The 19704-nt window shown below is 41.4% G+C and overlaps 1 pseudogene; it reads left to right on the plus strand.

The window, feature by feature from the left end:
• Nucleotides 1–1172: 1172 nt before the first annotated feature.
• Nucleotides 1173–19704, plus strand: part of LOC110563337 (large ribosomal subunit protein uL13-like) — a 34200-nt pseudogene continuing 15668 nt past the window's right edge.

A 19704-nucleotide genomic window follows, 5' to 3' on the forward strand; every position in this document is an offset into this window, starting at 1 on the left:
TTTCTCCCATAAGACTGTGTGGTAATTTAGGGTACAACCCTGCCAATTTTGTTCTCATATACTGTGGGATTAGGCCACAAGTTGAATGAGTGAGTGGATGAATCCACTCCCAGGTAGGCTCTGAGATGTTAGTTCAGATTGAAGTAAAATTTATCATGAGAGGCAGAACACAGAGATACTCCACAAGCCTTTTCCCACCACAGGAAAAGGAACTGATAATCACCAGCACCAGGTACATAAGGAAAGCTTAGGGAAAATCATTGCCCTATCAGGGATGGAAACTCTCTGAGGCCCAGAGTATCAGTGACAGTGGGCATACTGTCTTTTAGAAATCTGACCAGCACTGGAGACTTAGTGACTAATAGCACATGTTCTTTCAGAGGACCCAAGTTTAGATCCTAGCACCCACATTGGACAGCTCACTAACCCCTGTGTTTGGAGTTCCACGGGATCTGGTGCCCTCTTCTGGCCTCCATAGGCATCTACACACATGTGGCAAATACTAACACAGGAACACAACACATAAATCAAAATCAAAATCTTAGAAGAAGAAGAAGAAGAAGAAGAAGAAGAAGAAGAAGAAGAAGAAGACTGACCGTAAATGAGTTTAGATTTTTACAGTCATGATATGAGAAGCAGAGTCCCCACACTGAAAAGTGTTCAGCCAGGCTTAAGGACTGAGGCACTGCAGAAGCGGGGTATTAGTTGATACTAAATTATTATAGTTTTATCACTTGTCCTTGAATGTACACTGGATTCTATGTGGAATTTAATTTGGAGAAATCCTAGTTATAGTTGGCCATACACACAGACCACTTGGACTCAGTCATTGTTGCTGCTGGAGGGTCAGTTATTCAGTCTACCATCTCGTGACCTGAATCCGGGTGAGACCAATGCCTGCAGTCCCATCTAGAAACTCTAGTAGAGTTTCAAGTAGCAAGTTTGTGCTAGATAGTTTCATGTCAACTTAATACAAGCTGAAATCATCTGAGAAGAGGGAACCTCAGTTAAGAAAAGGCCCCCATAAGATTGGGCTAAATGTAAACCTGTGGGAGCATTTTCTTAATTAGTGATTGATACGGGAGGGCTCAGACCACTGTGGGTGAGGCCACCCCTGGGGTGTGGTCCTGGGTTCTATAAGAAACATGCTAAGTCCCAGGTAGCTGCCAAAGATGGTAGAGGAGCAAGTTCTAGTGCTGGGTGGGTGGGTGGGCCACCTGGAAGCCATTGCGGCCAAATGGGTACTACTTGGCCAAAAGGTGGTGGTTGTGTGCTGGGAGGGCATCAACATTTCTAGAGATTTTTTACAGAAACAAGTTAAAGTATTTGGCTTTTCTCTGGAAGCAGATGAACACCAACCCCTCCTGAGGCCCTACCACTTCCAGCCCCAAGCCTCCTTTTTTTTTACTCATTTTATTTATTTATTTATTTATTTATTTTTACTTATTTACTTACTCATTCATTTATTTATTTTGGTGCACCATAAGAGGCATGTTAACCTACAAGACTAAGAGAGGCCAGGCTGCCCTGGAATGCCTCAGGGTGGTGGATGGGATTCCTCCACCCTATGACAAGAGAAAGTGAATGGTGGTCTCTGCTGCCCTCAAGGTTGTATGGCTGAAGCCTACCAGAAAGTTTGCTTACCTAGAGCATCTGGCTCATCAGGTGGAAGTACCATACAGTGACAGCCAGTCTGGAGGATAAACAGAAGGAAAAGGCCAAGATCCACAAGATCAGAAGAAGCAACTCTTAAGGCTACTGAAATTGGATGAAAAGAACGTGGAGAAGAAAATCAGAAAGTTCACAGAGGTCCTCAAGGCGGATGAATGGACTCCCGGTGCGAGGCCAATAAAGATTGTGCCAAGAAAGAAAGAAAGAAAGAGAGAGAGAGAGAGAGAGAGAAAGAAGGAGGGAGGGAGGGAGGGAGGAAGGAAGGAAGGAAGGAAGGAAGGAAGGAAGGAAGGAAGGAAGGAAGGAAGGAAGGCTGAGCAAGCCATGGAGAACAAGCCAGTAAGAAGCACCCCTCTGTGGCTTCTGTGTCAGCTCCTGCCTCTAGGATCTAGTTCCTGTCCTGACTTTCTTCAGTGATGGACTATGATGTGGAAGCGTAAGCCAAATAAGTCCTTTCTTCCCCATCTTTCTTTGGTTATTGTGTTTTATGACATCAATAGTAACTCTAATTAAGACAAAGGTGTTCCAGCAATTTGTCTGCCAAAAACAAAAAGAAAAAAGAAACAAACAAGCATCTCTGCTTTTCATGGCTTAGAAAAGATCTACTAAGTTATTCCCCATGGCAAATATCTGCTGCTTAGATCACAAACTGGTTGGATGCCAGTGTATTCCTAAGAGCATAGCACCTGGCATATGGTTGGTACTCAATAGAATGCTCACATCAATCAATATGAAGATCAACCTCTGGCATCATGATATAAGGTGTTCTGCAGAGCTGCAGTCAGTGAAATTTGAGAGAAGCAGTTGCTAAAACAACCATTAAAAGCATAAACACATGCAACACATGATGACATACCTATTCGAGAAAAATTAATTAAAATTCAGTACAAAAAAGGAAAGTGTGGCCTGTGAGCCAAGAGTACTCCCTTCTCTACACTGACCCATTCAAGGAGGCAGAAGCTCCATTCCAGACTGAAAGACTCAGAGCAGAGTCCCTGCTGTCACCTGAGTCTCAGCCAGAAGGCTATTTCCCAGAGCAGGCATGCATTCCTCTTCTACCACTGCATGTGGCTGCCATGGCTGAGCATAGTGGAAAGGAGTGGCCTCATTTCAACCCTGAGTCCACAGCTGATGATAGCTTTATTGTTGGTGCTGTAACACTGAAAGGGAGCAAGCCCCCATCACTCCTAACCCAAATGGCCAGCTGGTTCCATGCTGGAGGAAGCAAGCCAAGGAAGCCTGAAGATACTGCCCTGCCTCAACCCAAGACTCAACCCCTAAAGGAGTCATATCACTCAGACCAAAAGGGGGGAAAAAATAAAAAAGGCTACTCAGACCTGGCTCAGAGATTCTGCCTGGCAGAAAAAGGGAGACTGGAAAACAGATAGCTCCTAATCCTTTTCCAAGAGGACAGACTTCGTTTCTAGCAGAATGGAGAGATGCTCAAGAGGAAAAGGAGCTGCCCAAATAGAGGAGATTGTAATGGGGCAGCTGACAGGAGATGTGTAATTTGGTGAGGGCTCTGTGAAAGCAGAGTAGCTTTCAAGAGACAGCAAGGAGAGGGATGCATGGTGCCACAGCTCTGAGATCAGAGCGCTCTGCAACAGTGACCTAAGAAATTGCCTCCTGAAGGAAAGCATAGAACTATGCTTGTCTGTAGGGAAGTTTAAGCTTTTGGGGCGTTGGGAAGATAGAGTAGCATAGTCAGTGCCAATTATAAACTAAAAGATGGTGTGTTCAGCTCAGGAGTGAACCGTGTTGGCAACCATCTGCTCCTTTCAGGGTGACTATGGGCATCCCAAAACTGCCTGTCCCCAAGGAGCAATGCCAGGAGCTTAGCAAAGGCATAGGGGCCATTAAAATAATCCAGGAAACCACTAACCAAAGTATTGCCAACCACAAGCCCTGGGAAGGAGGTCCAGTGCATTGAGTTTACTAAAACATGTTTGCTTCCCAACAAAAAAATTACAAGACCTATACATAAACAGGTAGGTGTGCCAGGCAACAGGCAGACAATATAAACCGCCCGTGAGGGCAGAAATTGATAGAATTAACAGGAAAAAACTCACTGAATCTGTCAAAGTAAATCAGCCATGACAAGACAGAAAACCAGGTACAGTGGCAAAAGATTGTAGTCCCAGTACTTGAGAGGCTGAGGCAGCAGGATTGCAACTTTGAGGCCAGACTGGGCTACACCATGAGTTCCAAGCCAGCACCAAGGCAATGTAGCAGAACCCTGTCTCAAAAAGACTAAAAAGGTCTCATCTTTCGGTAGTGAGATGGCCCATCAGATGCTTGCTGCTAAGGCTGAAAACCCAAGTTTAATCCCTGAACTTGCATCATGGAAAGAGACCTGAGAGTTGTCTTCACACCTCCATATGTATTCAGTAACACAAGAGTACACACATAAACAGAGAGAGAGAGAGAAATGAAAATAAGTTTAAAAGAAGCAAAGAAGGTATAATAACAGTGTATCAATTTTACTGATAGGCAGAAATAAATTAGTATGCAATGGTAATAAAAATATGCAAATGTGGAAAGAGTGAATGAAATACTTCCAGCAGCAGGTACCAGGGTAGGAGTAAACACAGAGGCCTGCTAGCCACTCCTTAAACATGTAAATTTTAAGTCGAACAAATAAACTATTTAAAAATTATAGTATGTCTTCTTACTTAGAAATGAAATTTTGATCCTCAATATTTGATATTCATCACAGTGGTAGAGTCCTTGCCAATATACACCAGTATACACCAGAGTTCAATATCCAGCACTGAAAAAAAGAGGAATAAAAAGTGTCAGTGTACGCAGATAACAACTTTCATAACCAAGATACTATTGTGAATCACTAACTCAAGCTCTCTTCTAGCCATCAGTCCTCCTGCTGGAGTTCTGTCTGTCTCAGCTGCAGGACAGAGAGACCTGTGTAGGCCTGGGAGGTAGGAGTCACTGGATCCTCAGAGAGATGGTGTGATTGGAACAAGCCTCTAACATATGTTGAAGTGCCAGAATCCTCAGAGTCTGCTGACACTCCATGGTGGTCTTCCCTCGGAGTTTTGGGTTCTGTCGTTCCGGATTGGAGTCTAAGAATTTGCAACATTAATGTGGTGATATTAAAGAAACCGCTAGTGTGTTTGCAGAAAATGAGCCACCACAGTGAAGCATTGCTCTCTGGAAAAGGTTTTCTACTGGCGGCTAGCACAGGCAAGGTCTTCTGAAGCGCAGCACCCAAGACAGAGCCTTCCTGCCCACTCTGTTATACCAGGAGCGGAACACAAGCCAGGCAGCCTGGGAGATGTGGTTGGTGTCCTCTGTACAATCAATGCTGTCCTTCATTAACCCTGTCCTCCAATCATCCAATGAGCAGAATCACAGTCTTCAACAACAGATTAGCAACTACACTCCAAGCAAGGCCAAGTGCCAGCGGGCAGGAGGATGCTCTGGTAACTTCCATCACCAGTCATGGGGCAAGACAGCAGTGGGGTCATCCAAGGCTGCAGGGAGAACAGGACTTGTTTTGTTCCCACTGAGAAGTGTTGAGTTCATTTGTGTGAAAACAGAATCTTCGACAGCATCATTTATGAACACCACATGTAAGTACTGGAGTGCTGGGGTGCTGCCCTCGGCTAAGAGAAGGTTAGGTTACCTCCTTCATCAAACATTTAAAGGTAACCTGGGGCTTAAAGCAAAGACAAGCTTTTTTTCCCTACCCAGGCTTAAGGGGTGTCAAAAGACTAAGATAGGAACAGAAATACAAATTAAAAACCCTTTGATGGTGGTTTGGGGAGGACATTCTGAACTTTAACTGACTAACTTTTACTTATCAATGTGTTGTTATTTCAAAATCTACTACAGTTTTATTTTACATAAAGCATACCAATATAGTGGGTTTTTGGCTGTATTTCAAGAATAATAGTAGCCCACACATCTTTCCACAAGGACTAAACCCCCCCAAGTCTTAAATGAGATGCAGATCACCAAGTGAGAATCAGTGGGCCCACCCCACTGATTTCAGTTCTATTTCAACTCCTCTTTCCCATCTCTTTTCTTAGATGCTCAGCATCAGCCATAGCAGGAGCCTGCACCTGAGGGAGTGACCTCCTCAATGTCTCTCAAGCAGAGCTCTCCAGGATCTCAGTGCCCATCTCTGCAGGGCCTCAGGAGGAGGCACTGATGTGTTGAGAAGTAAGGGGATAATGCCTGTGCATTATTTGGACTCTTGAAATGCAACTCCTAAGCCAGCTTTTTTTTTTAAGAGCATCCTTTAATTTCCTTTTCTCCAGCATGTAGTTTGCAAGCCTGTAAATTGCTCTCCTTTAAACAAGTACTGAGAGCTCGACCTCATAAAATAGAAAAAAAGGTTTCTGGGATGAAGTACAAACTCCCTTCACACAGCTCACAGCCTTCTGTGCCCACTGCAACATCAACTGAGCTACAGGGCAGAGCTCAAATTCATGGCTCCATTGTTGAGATTTTGGTGAGGTAGGAGTGTTTGTCCCCCCACAATGCAGCTACAAAGTTCTAGAAGGTGGCCTGTTCTCAGGGCACACTGAGAAGCTGGGATAGCCTAGTCAGCAGTAGAGCATTTACTGGACAGCTGAACTAGGAATTCCTAGAGGAAGATCGTTCTTGCTTTCCGGATGGCACTTTCTTGAAATCATGAGCTAAACATGATGGTGGCAGCTAACTGAGAGGTTTTTCCTTCAGTGGCTTCTTTGGGAAGCAGCTGCTTTGCCTAGAACAGAAACTGCAGTTACCTGTTAGTGATTGAATCTTTTAAGGAGAGAGATATGAAAATCTGCACTAGTGTTTCCAGTTGTTTGCTTTAGATAGGAAGGAGGGAGTTAGAAGGGAATATTCAGGAAGAAAGTGGTCAGACAGGAAGAAAGAAAGGAAATTGGATGGAAGTAGCAAGTAGGGAGGAAAGAAGTGAGAAGAAGGTGGATGGGAGGGAGGCAGACAGAAAGGAGAGAAATAGGTACTCCATCTATCCAAGTTACCTCAACCTGGCTATAGACTTGTCCAGCACATGAAGAAATGAACAAAAGATTTAGACAATACATTACAAAATATGGTGTGGCTAACTGAGGCTAAACTGTGAGAAAAGAATCTCATCTCACAGAGACTTTGGACATAGCCCCGAGGTTGGTTTGTTGGTGGTGCCTATAATCTCTTCAAGCTTTTACTGTTTTCCTAATGTTTTTAAATTTGTTTAAAAAAAAAAAAGAAAAGAAAAGAAATTGTAAAGTGTGTGTGCATGTGTGTGTGAGTGAGCATGTGTATGACACTGTGCATGGCTGTGTGTGTGTGTGAGAGAGAAAGTGTGTGTGTGTGTGTTCCCCAATAATTTATGTGAACATTGTCAACTCCATGGCTGCTTTATTCTGTGCTTGGCCATATTAGCAACACACATTGCCCATGACCTAAAACCAATCTGGATGTAACTAGTTGCAAAAGCCTAGTAAAAAATATGTAACACACACATACACACACAGACATAGACACACACACACACACACACACACACACACACACACACCACTCTGGGTTATTTAATTTATTCAAAGAAAGAAGAGGTGCTGTCGTAAAGGCGAAAAGGCTGCCTGATGTCTTATGGCATCCAAGGACACAGATGGCCTGCTAAAGGCAGAAATTTTTGTGGAATGGGGAGGGCTGTCTCAGAAACACAGTTCCCATTATTTCTGAAGGGCATTTGAGGACACCCATCTTGTCTTCTGGTCTGTGCAGGGATCATAGTGTGCAGGTCAACCACTAGAGGGAGGCAGGGACCTGAACTTTCAAGAGCACACTGTCTGATGGCTGGAGCTCTTAGGACAGCAGTTTCATTTCATCTGTCTTTGGAGACCACTTAATTCCTAAGTTGATTCTTCAACAGTCATTAAAGGGTGGTCTCCATATGTTCACTTTAGATAGAGGAACACTGAATCTGTACACCCAGTAGGACCAATCTTCCATTTGGAAAGGTATCAGAAGAAGGTAGGAAGCTTGCAATGCAGCCTTGCTATTTGAAAACATGTCAGCTTTTGACACTCTTTTCTCACCTGCCAGGAGCATCTATTTTATCTGCTGTCTGAGTCTAGTCATAATCAAAGATAGTAAAGCAAGCTAATGAAGCAAAAGCTCCTTTGCCTTTCAAAATTGTACCTGCTATATGTAACCAGTCCCCTCAAATAGTTTAAAGGAGACTTGGGTTATCATCTATTAAAATGCCCTGGAGATATATGAAAGAGTGTTCACTCTGCATTATTAACTATGATGGTAGACCTCTCTGCTGAGGAAGTAATAAAGAAGCAATGATGATGCCACAGAATGTGTTATGATGAATCCTTTATCATCACAGTCTAATCATGAATCTAATGAGTTGCTGGGCCAGGGAGATGGTCCAGATAGGCTTGTCATACAAGCCTTATGATATGATTTCAATTCCCAAATCCAACAGTAGGCGTGAACAAACTCTCAACAGTTGTCCTCTGATCTCCACATGTGCGCATGACACTACATCTGCACACACACACATGCATACACAAATAATAACTTTTTAAAATTAATGCTAAATGAAAACTAGCACATTGGAAAACTAAAGAACAAAATGAGCCCAACTATTTTTGTTTTTTGAAACAGGGTCTCACTATATAGTCCAAGCTGACCCAAACCCAACCCTGCCTTTGCACCACTATACATGGCTGATCTTAATTATTTTATTTTATCTTATTTTATTTTATTTTATTTTATTTTATTTTATTTTATTTTATTAAGTAAAGCCTTATGGGGCTGGAGATATGGCTCAGCCATTAAGAGCACTGGCTTGCTCTTCCAGAAATCAAACCCGTTTGATTTCCAGCACCTACATGGTAACCCCTGAACCCATCTTCTGGTCTCGTAAGAGACCAGGCACACAGGTAGTACACACACAAGCTTGTACGAAAAACACCCATACACATGAAATAATCTATTTTTAAATAATCTATTTTTTAAAAAACGTAAAGGCCCAAAGCCTGAGAGAAATGTTCCTATATCACTACAAGTTGAACTTACCTCATCTTTCTTCATTTTTTATGTTAAACAGACACTCATTTTATAATCAAAAAGTGGAATAAACCACTTTTCCTGAGAAAAGAGCTTGCTCCCTTTTTGTGAATGACTAAAAAATAAATTGTAACCTGTGAGAAGAAAGGATGGTTAATAAGAAAGTGCTCTGACCAGAAGAGTGAGGAGTGTGTGGAGGGGGATGGGAAGCTAAAGAGAGCACGTCTCGCCTGCTTCCCTGCACAGCATGCAGCCCGGCTCCACTCTCCATTATGCAAATCAGGGGTTTGGGAGGCAGATGAAAACCTTCCTGAGTACACTGCCTACTGAACACAAGTCCTTTGAATGACAAGCTGATTAGAGAATGAATGTTGAAACCTTTGCTTGGATGGCTTTGCAAGGCAGCGAGAAATCATTACCATCTTGGCAAGTTTTATTTTTATTCTGCTCAGTTCAATTCACAATGATTATAAATGACCCAAATAATTTTAATTAAGTCATAGATGGCGTTCTTTACTGCATAATATTTATTTGGGCATTTGCACAAGTCAGGGAGTGGATGTGTTTTATGTACAGGAAAGCACTTGCATTTTAAAATACATGCTATTACCAAGAAAGAGCTATCCAGATGAGACAAGTGTACGGAAAAAACAAGACAAACTGGAGGAACCTACTACTCTAAGACCCAAAAGAGAGGAACTAAGTAGGCTGTGATATCTGAGGGCATGTTGCCTTGGAAACTTTTGTTGTTGTTGTTATTATTATTATTATTTTCATTATTAAAGTAGAAAGGTTGAGACTTCCTACAGGTATGCAAATGAGCCTCCAGAATTTTGGTAGGCGTGCCAGAAATCTCCACAGTTGCATCAGCTCTTTATCAGTCACTTGTAACTCACCTAGAGAAAGGTTTTACAGAAAGGGAGGAAAGCAGGTTGTCCTATATGGAGAACAGAGGCAGATGCTATCCATCTACAGACTTGTAAAGCTAAAGAAATTAAATAACCAAAGTATAAATAACAAAACTTAAAACACCTGAACCCAGGAAAAAGCAGGAGGGGAAGATTTCTTTTTTATTTTTATTTTTTTATATTAATCACAGGATATTTACTTTGTATCCCAGCCATATCCCCCTGCCTCATTCCCTCCCAATCCAACCCTCCCTCTGTCATCTCCTCCCTGCCCCTTTCCAAGTCCATTGCTAGGGGAGGTCCTCCTCCCCTTCCATCTGACCCTAGCTTATCAGGTTTCTTCAGGACTGGCTGCAATGTTCTCTTCTGTGGCCTAGCAAGGCTGCTCCTCCCTCAGGGGAGGGGGATGGTCAAAGAGCCAGCCACTGAGTTCATGTCAGAAATAGTTCCTGTTCCCCTTATTAGGGAAACCCACTTGGATATGAGCTACCATGGGTTACATCCGAGCAGGGGTTCTAGGTTATATCCATACATGGTCCTTGGTTAGAGAAACAGTCTCATAGCAGACTCCCGTGCCCTGATATATTTTGTCCTTGTGGAGTTCCTGTCCTCTCCAGGGCACATTAACTCCCCCTTTTATCGTATGATTCCCAGCACTCTACTGAAGGTTTGGTTATGAGTCTCAGCATCTGCTTTGAGAAGCTGCTAGGTAGCATCTTTCAGAGGCCCTCTGCAGTAGGCTCCTGTCCTGTTACTTGTTTTCTGCTACTTTCCATGTCCATCCCATTTGTCTTTCTAAGTGAGAATTCTTACCCTGGGTCCTCTCTCTTGTTTATCTTCTTTAGGTGCACGTATTTTAGTATGTTTAGCCTATCTCATAGGACTATATAAGTGAGTATATACCATGTGTGTCTTTCTGCTCCTGGGATACCACCATTTGCCTGCATGAGTTCCTTGTTTTTAATTGCTGAGTAGTATTCCATTGTGTAAAAGTACCACAATTTCTGTATCTATTCCTCTGTTGATTTGATGGACATCTGGATTGTTTCCAGTTTATTATGAATAAGGCTGCTACAAACATGGTTGAGCAAATGTCCTTGTTGTGTACTTGAGCTTCTTTTGTATATATGCCTAGGAGTGGATCTTGAGGAAGTACTATTCCTAATTGTCTGAGAAAGTGCCAGATTGATTTCCAAAGTGGTTGTACAAGTTTACATTCCCACCAGCAATGGAGGAGGGTTCCCCTTTCTCCACATCCTCTCCAGCATGTGTTGTCACTTGAGTTTTTAACCTTTGCCAATCTGATGGGTGTAAGGTGAACTCTCAGGGTCATTTTGATTTGCATCTCTCTGAAGGCTAAGGACATTGAGCATGTCTTTAGGTGTTTCTCTACCATTCTATATTCCTCTGCAGAGAATTCTCTATTTAGCTCCTTACCCCATTTTTTAATTGGATTGATTGATTTATTGCTTTTTAATTTCTTTAGTTCTTTATATATTCTGGATATTAGCCCTCTGTCAGATCGTCAGTATCAAGAGGCTCCACAGCTCATTAAGGTGAATCTTGAAACCTTTCTCTGTTAGCCTTCCCTTGCCCTCTTAACTTCAGCCAGCAGAGGGAAGGGCATGAGGACCATGAAACAGACTACAGAAGCTGTAGGGAAAAGCTCTAGACTTTAACCATGTGAATGTTGCTCTGAGGCTTGTCAACCTTCTTATCTCTCTGTGATTCTTGTTGACCTGCCTAAACTGAAAACTGTAAATGATTAACTGGTAGAAACAAAATGCCTAACTGATCATTTCTCTCAAACAAAGTCTTTCCCCTCAACAGCTGGCATTTTTAGAGAAATTTTCTTGTAAACTGGAAGGTTGGTCCATCTAGAACAAACAATCCTCTGTTGTTCTTTATTTCTTTTTTTACTTATTTTTATTTTTATTAATTACAGTTTATTCACTTTATATCCCCCCTGTACCTTCCTCCCTCCTCCCCTCCCAATTCCACCCACCCTCTTCTCCATCCCTGCCCCTCTCCCAGTCCACTGATAAGGGAAGTCTTCCTCCCCTTCCCTTTGATCCAAGTTTATCATGTCTCATCAGGAGTGGCTGCTTTGTCTTCTTCTGTGGCCTGGTAAGGCTGCTCCCCCTCAGGGGGAGGTGATCAAAGATCAGGCCAGTCAGTTACTGTCAGAGACAGTCCCTGTCCCCATTACTATGGAGGCTACTTGGATACTGAACTGCCATAGGCTACCTCTGTGCAGGGTTCCAGGCCATCTCCATGAGTGGTCCTAATCCAACATCCATTCATGTTTAAAGTATTGCAGAGATCAGGGATACAAGGCACATACCTAAACATAGTAAAGGCAATATATAGCAAGCCCATAGCCAACATCAAACTAAACGGAGAGAAACTTAAAGCAATCCCACTGAAATCACAGACAAGGCAAGGCTGCCCACTCTCTCCATATCTCTTCAATATAGTTCTTGAAGTTCTTGCTAGAGCAATAAGACAATTAAAGGAGATCAAGGGGATACAAATTGGAAAGGAAGAGAAGTCAAAATATCACTATTTGCAGATGATATGATAGTATACCTGAGTGACCCCAAAAATTCTACCAGGGAACTCCTACAGCTCAGAAACACTTTAAGCAAAGTGGCCAGATACAAAATTAGTTCTTTATTTCTTTAGCTCTCAGAGATTTGCTGTGTTATTGCCTCAAGGTGAAACAGAACAGCACAGGCAAAGCACTTCATGCTATCATGAGTCTCCTTTGCAGCCCGACTTAGGGACCAGCATGGTGCCCAGCCAAAGAGAAAAACACAATGTACTTCTGCTTTTCCCTTGGGGAAGAAAAGGGAGGATGTTTCTAAAGAGGGAAAGATACAGCTTGACACTGTGGGAACTGCATATAGGTCCTATAGACAAGTTCTCTGCAAAGATACCTCAAGGTTTGAGTATGTGAGTGTATGTGAGTTATGATCAGAAGCAGGGACACAAATAGAAAGCACTATTACTTGCTAAGTCAGCAACTAAAGAGAGATGACATTTTAGAATATACTGCTGGACTGTAACAAGTATTTAATATCAAATTTTCTTTAGTCAAAGGGAATAAAACAACAAACGTCAAAGATAAACAAAAATAGTATAAACAAGTTCTGCAAGAAATTTGTATTAAATAAGGCTTTTAAAAGAATTGAACTTTCCCTAGTAAGGGGAGCAGAGGCTGTCTCTGAATTGGACTCTGTTGCCTGTTTTTTTTTTTTTAATCACTTCCCTCTGGCAGGGCTGCCTGACCAAGCCACAGGGAAAGAGGAAGAGCTCAGTCCTGGTGCAACTCAATGAGCCAGAGTGCACTGGTGTGGGGGTTGGCAGGGCAGCTCTCCTTCTCTGAGGAACAGAGGAGGAGGTATGGGGGAAGAGGGAGAGAGGATGGGACCCTAAGGGGAGGAGGGAGGGTTATGATCAGGATGTAAAGTAAATAAATTAATTATTTAAAAAAAAATGCATTGAACTTGGGGTTAAAGAGACAGCTCAGCAGTTTATGCACTTGTTCTTGCAAACAGACCAGGGTTTCAAGTCTCAGTATCCACATGCTGGCTCACAACCAGGGCGTCTGACTTACCTTTCTGACTGGGCCCACACATGACGCATATACATCACACTGTAAAATAAGTTTTTATTCAAGTGTAGAAACATTCATGCATATAAAATAAAGTGGGTATTTTTTAAATGAATTCTTTGAGTGTGAGGGTTATGGTTTGAATCTGAAATACACCACCTCCCAGGCTCCTGTTATATTTTTTTCTTTTTTTAAATTTATTTACTTGTGTTATTTTTTTTAAGGGCTTACTTTTAATGGAGTTGGAGGGGTGAGCACGAGGGTTGCAAGTGGAGGCAACTGTTGCAGTCAGGTGCATCGGATCTTCTGGAGTTGGAATTATGGAGGCTGAGAGCCACTTAATGTGGCTACGAAAACCTGGCGTCAAGTCCTCTGAGAGAGCAGCACACACTCTTGACTGCTGCAACATTTCTAGGGACCCTGAGCTCAGGTTTTGAAGGTATTGTCCCGGCTTGTGTGGTTTTGAAAGCTCGGGGACCTGCCTAGCAGAAGAAAGCCACCAGGGAGGCCGGGGGCAGGTCTGCATTTGAGGGTCACCCGTATTCCTGCTTGCAGACTATGATGTGTTCTCAGTTTACTGCCCACTGGCATGTGAACAGCCACCTCCTACTTCTATGGACACAGACACAGAACCCTGTCCCTGCCACCGTATCTTCCCTGCCACGACAGTATGAAAACATGAAACAAAATAAAAATTTTCTCTCTCTAGTTGTTTCTGTCCAGAATTTCAGAGTTAGTGACACAGAAGTAGTATAGCATTAAACACTGCTCTATTCAAATATCTCTTAACTGAACCCAACTGGTTAATTCAAGTTTTCTGAGAAAGGAGCCAAAAATGGTAATTTTTATCTTATTGGCCTGTGCTCTTGGTACTGGAAAATACAAGGAGAGATCTAGAGCTGGGAAAGCTGATGGCCATGTAACATACATTTTCAATTCTAGCACTGAGGAGGCAAAGACAGGTGGCTCTATGAGTTCAAGGCCAGACTCACCTATATAATGAGTTCCAGCCCAACCAAGGCTACATGCTGAGACCTTGCCTCAAAAGCAAAAAAAAAAAAAAAAAAAGTCCACTAGAGACTACCTTGAGTCCAGGGCCCAAGCAGGTACCCTGTCACCCATGAACTACAACAGGATTAAGTCCTAGCTTGTGGGTTAGGCCCACATGGCTTTAGCCACAATTGGGTAGGGTGGATGGGCAGACAGATAGGCTACTGAGGACCTTAGAGTGGCTGTAGCAAAGCAAAATGGGTACCTTAGGAAGTACTAGGGATGATGTTGCTGATGGTATTTGCCATGTGAAACAACCATAAGAAAAGCACCAGGCCATGCCGAAGGCCCAGAACAGGACCAGCCAAAACTGTGGCTGAAAATGGAAAAAAGTTACTATGGACATTTAACTAAGATCCCTGCCCCAGTGGGATAAAAGGCTTTCTTTTTCAGAAGTGCAGAAGATGACGTTAAAGCAACAGGAGGAACCTTGGGTAGTATGAGTCAGACAGACATGGCACAGGTGCCAGTTCAGTTTCTGAAGCTTAATAATGTGGACTATCCCTTGATATCCGTAAGGACTGGTATCTCCAGGCTCTCTTCCAAATCCCCAGGTGCTTAAGTTCCTCATATAAAATGGCATCGTATTTGCATATAATTTGAGCACATGCTATTCCATCCACCATCTCTTGATTAGTTGTAACACCCTTACAATATAAATGCTATGGAAATAGTTGTTGATAAAAAAGAGAGACCTATGCTCATTCAGTAAGTCACTTTTAAAAACATATTTTTGATCTGTAGCTAGTTGCGACTATTAACACAGAATCCACAAATAAAGGGACTAATAATATTTACTTTCTATAAACCTCGGTTTTTGTGTTTACAAATTAATACAGATTTTTATTATTAGACAAGGGTGGGCTTGTTTAGGGTAGCATGGCCATAAACTATTATTAGAAATAATAAAAATTGCCGTAGTGTGGGGCATCAAAGGACTTGTATTTTAATGAAAATAGGCCCATTCGCGGCTCAAAGTAAGGTTTTGTAATAGGGAGTTCATCATAATCAAGTAGGAAAGCAATATTTGTAATAATATCAAACAGGATCAGAATTATAGCACAGAAGAGGTTATGAGTTTGAGGCTAGTCTGGGCCACATACAATGTATTCAAAAATAAAAACCAAGGAAGAAAGGAAGGAAAGAAAATGTAAGAATGAGAACTGTAAAGCGGCATTGTATAGTGGGAATAGCAGTGACTAGCCCCTTACAGCAGCCTATGGTACTCACCCCTAGACTGGAGCACCCAAGAAGCACACTCAAGGCTTTCAGAGAATGTGAGGTCAATGCCTTAAAAACCTTGTCCTTAATCTCTGGCTAAAGTTTTGAAAGGAATGAAAAGTTCCAAGGTAAATGTGTGTGTGCATGTATGTGTATGCACAAATAATATACACATATATGCATTGCTTAGGTTTAAAATAGTAGAACAACCCATTTGGGGTAGAGATCTCAAAGGCCGTTTCCCTGCCTGATACACAAATTCTCTACACAGTGTCCTGGAAAAGTAATCTTTGAGGTGAGTCCATTTCTGGTAGGTCTGGGTAAGAAAACTTTACACTTGAAAGTATTCTTTATTGTAATCTATCCACTCCTGTCTTTGTATCGTAGATCTACTGTATATCCTGTCAGTGATGGTGCAGAATAATTTCAAATTGAGAACATTCTCCTGTTCCTTCACCTCCTCAGCACCCACAGTATCCCTGTTTCCAAGTCTCCATTCTTTCATTAAAGTTGGGATGGGGGAAGATACCTGGCACTTAAATAGTCTCTGGGAGTACCTTTGTAACCAGACAAAAAGTTACTAAAAATCTAACTTTGAGTTAGGCATAGTGGCCCATGCCTATAATCCCAGAATTCATGAGGTTAAGGTAAGAGGGTGATGAGTTTAAGACCCACCTGACCTATATAGTGAGGCTGTTGTTGTTTTTAATAATTTTTATTTTAAATTTGATTATATGTATATATAATCATAAAATAATATATATGACAGGGGTATATTTACTGTATATAATACATGTCTATGTGATTATTTTTTAATTTATTTATTTTTACTTTATATGTATTGGTATTCTGCCTGCATGCACGTTTGTGTGAGGGCATCAGGTCTCCTGGAATTGGAGTTACATCCAGTTGTGAACCACCATGTGGTGCTGGGAACTGAACCCAGGTCCTCTGGAAGAGCAGCCAGTACTTTTAATCACTGAGCCATCTCTGCAGCCTATCTGATTATTTAAACACATGGAATCTCACACCCACGTGTTTCTAATAGCAGGGAATTATGCCTTACTCCTTTCTTGGATATTTTCTCAGGATTGCATAAATTTATTTAATACATAATAATGTGTTATTATGCAAATAATATTATGTAAAAAATATTATGCAAATAATGCAAATGTGGGTGCAGGAGCACTGGAAGGCCAGAGGGGGTGCTGGATCCTCTGGAACTGGAGTTTCATGCCAAGTGTATGTGCTGGGAACCTAACTGCTTTCTTATCCAGCAACATTCTGACTGAAAGAGAACTCAGGTATTTAAGAACAGAAATATATGTGAACACACAAACTGTTACGACTCTGATAGGTAATTTCATGAGTTAAATCTGGTGGATTCAGTTTCTTCATGTCATTCCTCTTTTCCATCCCTCCCAACCCTGTTTAAATGTGTAACCACAGAAGTTAACTCAGTAGGCCATTGTGGTTTCTATAATTATAGAGAGGTATTTTGGCTGTCTGTTCTCCTTGTTACTAGCTTTAGGAGTGAAGTTGTTCCTTGGTAAGAAATGATTAGGTATCTACTTAAAACACTAAGACACCACATCAATATAGATAAACATAATTAAGGAAAAATGTAAAGCAAGGAGAATTTCTACTAGAACCATTGTGGGTGTCAGTGGGAGGGACCCAGAATAACCCCAGTTTCCAAGTAGTAAGGTGAGGCTTCTGTTGTATTCAGAAGTTCTCTTTGAAAATCAGAATACAAACTGAGAGGATGGTGGCGGCCTCTGTAGTCCCTGACCTTAAAGCTAAATGGGCAGAGCAAGTATCCCACGCCCAGTATAACCATAGACAAACAATGCTGTCTTATTCAGATGTGTCTCTGCTTAAAGCCAAACTGATGTATTTCCTCCTAAAGACACTTCACTATTAACAATGCACACTTAAAGCTCAAGGATATTTTAATTTCAGTATTTATAGTAAGGTGTAAGTAATTTGGATATTCAACTTCCTCGTGGTTCCCAATATTTTTATCCTCTCAGGATTGCTTAATCTAAGAAAGTCCCAATCTCTTGCCAATTATATTTAGGGAACTTGTTATACATTCAAAATTGTTTCAATCATTTGCTTCTTTTTCAGTGGGGAAAGTCTACAGTGCAGAAAGGCTTTAATTTGCCAGTTGATTTGAAATGCGCATCCCTGCACAGAGCTGTTTACCTCCTGCTGAGCTGCATTATATTCTGTACTGTGTATAATAAAGAAGTTTGTTTTCCTTTAAGTAAATAAATAAATAAATTTTAGGATTTTTAGACACTTTCAGTCCCATTTTGACAATTGGCTTCTTCTACCCACCCCACTGTCATACATATAGAATTTTTTAAAAAGACTTATGTATTCAGTGTTCTGACTGCATGTATACTTGCACTCCAGAAGAGGGCACCAGATCTCATTACATACGGTTATAGCCACCATGTGGTTGCTGGGAATTGAACTCAGGACCTTTGGAAGAGCAGCCAGTGCTCTTCACTTCTGAGCCACCTCTCCAGCCTCCTATATGAAAGTTTTTTGTTGTTTTTTTTTTTCCCCTTAGTGAATTAAACTTTTCTTTTTTACTTTTTTAAGTTTCTTTTTTTAATTTTTATTCTTAGTTACATTTTATTAACTCTGTATCCCAGCTATATCCCGCTCCCTCATTCCCTCCCAGAAAGTTTTTTTAAAGAAAACTTTTTTATTTCACTTACTTAGTTAGATGTGGGTGTTGTGTCACCAAAGCACACTTGTCGGAGGAGACCCAGAGAGTCATTTCTCACCATCCACCTTGGTGCTGGAGGATCTCCCTTGGTGTTTCTATTATTCTTTGGACTCTAGGCTGCTGCCTCTCCATTTATGACTGATTTCTCTCTCTTTCCAATCCTAGTTAAGAGGTTTTCAGCATGTGCTGCCAGTCCAACTTTTTACAATGGATTCTCTGGCTCAAAATTAGGCCATTAGGCTTGCTAGGATCTTGGTGTTCACCTGCTGAGTTCTTGCTTCATCTGGAGAATCTTTTTTACATTGCCTTTGAAATTAAAATATAATTACATCATTCTATCCCTTCCTTTTTTTCCCTCTAACCCTTTTCATGAACACCACTCTTCCTTCCTCTCTCAAATTCATGGCCTCTTTTTAAATTAATGTTACATATATACTTTTTAAAGAGGAAATAAAATTCTAAGTTTACCCAATCAATACCAAAAAAAGCGAAACTTATACAATGCTTTGTTTGCTTGCTTGCTTGATTCTTTAAGGCCAAGTTTCAAAACTTTGTCTCTCTGATATTTCTTGACACTTTAGAGTTTTTTAAGTTAAAAAATCATAATGAAGTGCAGCTGTGAGTGGTGGATCTTTGTCACCATCCAGCTGTTGAGGGGCTTGGTGTTATTTCATATCCTCTGTTGTTGACATAGCACACGAGAAGAGAAAAAGCAAAGGAATCCCAGTAAAACAAGACTGCGATATTGTTGTCTTATTAACTTTGTACATGAAACCATTTAGAAACACTAATGGAGGTTATCATGAGCCTGTTAGTACCATTTGATAACATCTCAGACCACAAAATACCATATAAGGCAGTGGTTATCAACCTTCCTAATGCTGTGAACCTTTAATACAGTTCCTCGTGTTGTGGTGACCCCCAACCACAAAATTATCTTCTTGTTACTTCATAACGGTAATTTCACTACTGTGACGGACATAATGTAAATACCTGACATGCAGGATATCTGATATTCTACTCCACGCATTGAAAACTATTGATATAATGGCTCTCTATGAAGCTTCTTAGCTCTTCATTAATTTCTTCATGTAATCTTAGTGTGGCTCTTTTCCACATTTATCTTGAAGAGCAATAGCACACATAACTTTTGTAAAAGCCAAGAAAATTCTTAGGGCTGAATGTCAGTAGACTTTGTCTCCATGGCTTCAAGTGGAGTTGAGATGAGCAAATGCTTTTCTCATATAAATAAGACAGGGAGGCTGTCGGGTAACTCAGATCTACTTCCCTCACGTGTCGCAGTAGCCTGTCTTATGCATTCTGCTTTCTACATGTCTGAAAAGAGACTTCTGCTTCAGCAATGCACAGGAAAGTTTCTACTCCAACTTGGACAGTTCCCTTATCTGTATCCATTGATGCAAAGGAAAAACCATAAAGAAAAGAGTATCTGG

This window comes from Meriones unguiculatus, chromosome 19 (genome assembly GCF_030254825.1).
Source record: "Meriones unguiculatus strain TT.TT164.6M chromosome 19, Bangor_MerUng_6.1, whole genome shotgun sequence".
NCBI classification, from domain to species: domain Eukaryota; kingdom Metazoa; phylum Chordata; class Mammalia; order Rodentia; family Muridae; genus Meriones; species Meriones unguiculatus.